Below are 3,121 nucleotides of genomic sequence, written 5' to 3'. Positions count from 1 at the left end.
TCATTCCATACGAAAAGTTATAGTGGATTCATTCCATACGAAAAGTTATGGTATTTTTGTAAACCTCTATGCCTATTTTATAAAGGAAAAATGGGTAGTGAGGGGAAGGGTTGGGTCTATTAGAATTTTGAAGATAGTGAAAGAAGCAAAACACAATAAAAGAAGCACAAGGGATTTTAATTTGGAAAACCTTTACAAGGATAGCTAGCTATTAAGATATCTTTATTACCCTTGGTCATTCTAAGAAATTTATCGCCTCTAGGAAATATATAGTAGAGTATGCAAAGCCTTTAAATAGGCCTCATGACATCAATACAATATGTGAATACCATGGATCAAGTCAACATTATCTGAACATTTCACCTTTTACACTCGATTTGGGATAAACATCCACCCCCTTAAGTTTTATAACCAGGTATTCCATATTACAACATATTCCCATTAATTATGCCACCTAGGCATACTTCTAGAACTTACATCAATGAACCAACAAACTTCTATTACACATGCCCAAATAATATTTTACAACCCTATGCCCATTTACATGTGATTAACCCCAAAAACAAATTACATTATATGCATGAGGATATGATGCTTGAAGCTTTTGGATACTTCATTACCCACAACACTCCTACTCTAAGCACAACTACATATGCCAACACGTGTACTTAGTATATTTCATTTCATATCATCTTTTGATTCTATGATGTCTAGTTTCCAAATTCCTACCCATGGTATATTGATTTTATACACACCACCCAAGTGGCTTAAGCCTTCAATATCTCTACTAGATTATGCCAAAAATGTTAACCAAATACATGCATTACTCTTGTGAACCACGATTTATTCCTTGTTCCACTTAGGATGAACATTGTGCACAACTAGTAGAAGGTAAAAAATCAAAATTGGGAAACACTTTTTGGAGTATAGGTAAATAGCGTTGTCATTTATAAGTTTCTCGACTAAGAAAAATGTCAATAAATTTTATTGTACGAAAGCGCAAATTTTTTCTCGAATGAGAGTTTTACAATATTTTATTGAGGGTTTAGTTCTCAAGTTAAAAAATTCTCAGACAAGAGTTAGACAAGTTTTCAACCCAGAAGTTTAGTGAACAATCTTCTTGGGGACAAATTCTCAACTAAGAATTTATATTCTATTTAAAACTCAAAAAACAACTCAAATGCCATTACTCCTGAGACAGGAATTGGCCTGCAAAAGTGACCTGTCGACTACAATGCCATTTCCCCTACAACAAAGTGTTGGGCCTAGGTAAGTGAATTTTTTTCTAGGATTAGGGTTCGTTTGAATGGTATTGTCTGAAATTCGTTTGAATTTTGATTTGTTTGAGCCTCTGATAAGTTGAGAGTTTAGATTCTATTTAGAACTCAAAAAACAACTCAACTGACATTACTCTTGAGACAGGAACTCGCTTGTGAAAGCAACCTGTCGACCACCATGCCATTTCGCCTACGACAAAGCGTTGAGCCTAGGTAAGTGAATTTTTTGCCAAGATTAGGGTTCGTTTGAATGGTATTGTTTGAAATTCGTTTGAATTTTGGTTTGTTTGAGCCTCTGAAACTCCAAACTTCGACTCCACGTTGGCACCCATTTAATTTGAAATACCATTCAAAGTTCGCCTTTGAAGGAAAAATTACTGTGTAACATGACTCATGAGTCGAAGCATTGGTTAAGATTGAATTTGAGGCATAAAGGGGTTTTTCCAATCCCAATGGTTTAAAGGTCACATTCTAGAGACTCAAGAAGGTTTTCACCTTTGTTACTTCAATTACTAATAATATGCCTAATATTTGATACCTAATTTGTCACTAAGTTGTTTCAGGGTTTATTATTTGAAGAATAACTAGGAAGAACCCCACTACAACATGCTTGGAGATTGTAAAAAAAAAAAATTATTGCTTTTCAAATAAATAAAAAACCAATTAGCCTTTGTTGTTGTGACCTTCAATTTGGTGACAATGTGGCGAATCATTTGTAATAATTAATGCCTGATTTAGATATCTCAACTTCCATACATTAAAACGTTGATATTTCCCCTTTTTATTTTTATTTTTTACAGTCCGGTGCAATCATAAGTTGTTCCTAATGACTTGTATCAACATTGTATAACAATCTACCTTTATTTTTGCAATATCATTTTGGTTATTTGTAGTGTATCTCCTTTAACGAGCTATCTCAAAATCTAGTGTATGTATTTTAGTGATCTGATTGTGATTCGGTTGAAACAAAACCTAGTTGGGATCTTCATCTCATAGCACAAACACCATGATTTTGATGCATGTTATCTTCATACTTGATTTTTGGAGTCCTCTCAGCATTTTGTGGCAGTCCACTTCATGTTTAAAGTGTTGTTTATGACCTTTCATTCCACTCCTTTTTACTTGACATGGTTATTTTTAATGCATTGTTAGCTTCACTTATTATTTATTGACTAGCTCAACATTTCTTTTCGATTACCCATGTCTCACAGTTGGACTAAGATTCATTATATTGGAAGGAAACAGAAGGGGAATAGTATCTCTCCAGGAAAAAGTATGTTTTCGGAGACATCTAATAAAATTGGAACGATACAAAGAAGATTAGAAAATCCCCTACCCAAGGATGACACACACGAATCGAGAAATGAGCTACTTTTAGCCTTCCATGTGATTTGAGAAAAATTTCTATGGAAGCCTCATCATATAAGATTTTATTGGAACACAACCTACTTGATTGAGAACGACTTATCCTTTTGCACCAGTAATAAGATGGCCCTCAATTGGTCTATACCACAATCATATGAATCATATTTTCCCAACAAATGAATTTTGCTATCAGCATATTTAATAATTGACAAAAGATATGTCCATATTGCAAAATGATTTAAAACCATCTGCATATTTGCATTAATAAGTTCTCTAAGTTCTGAAATCGTTGCCTCATTAATTATGAAATATTCATAAACCTTGTCATATTTACCCTCTAAAGGAAAACATGTTCTTAGCAAAGAAACCTCTCTCTCATGTCAAAAAAAATCCAACCTATATGAATCCGCATATTGTGCTACATGCCACAGTATAGCTCATTAGGGGAATTTTGAGGTCTAAAATGGGCCTCCTAAGAA

General features: G+C 33.8%; 1 non-coding gene across 1 annotated transcript; it reads left to right on the top strand.

The window, feature by feature from the left end:
- Positions 1-2,550: 2,550 nt before the first annotated feature.
- Positions 2,551-2,655, top strand: LOC149213652 (U6 spliceosomal RNA). Its single transcript, XR_016251630.1, has one exon. It is a non-coding gene; the product is annotated as a U6 spliceosomal RNA (small nuclear RNA).
- The last annotated feature ends 466 nt before the right edge of the window (positions 2,656-3,121 follow it).

Source organism: Pinus tabuliformis, chromosome 1_1 (assembly GCF_031772625.1).
Source record: "Pinus tabuliformis cultivar Carrire ecotype Pingquan chromosome 1_1, CPIR1, whole genome shotgun sequence".
Taxonomy (NCBI): Eukaryota; Viridiplantae; Streptophyta; class Pinopsida; order Pinales; family Pinaceae; genus Pinus; species Pinus tabuliformis.
This window is presented reverse-complemented; position numbering and strand designations above follow the sequence as displayed.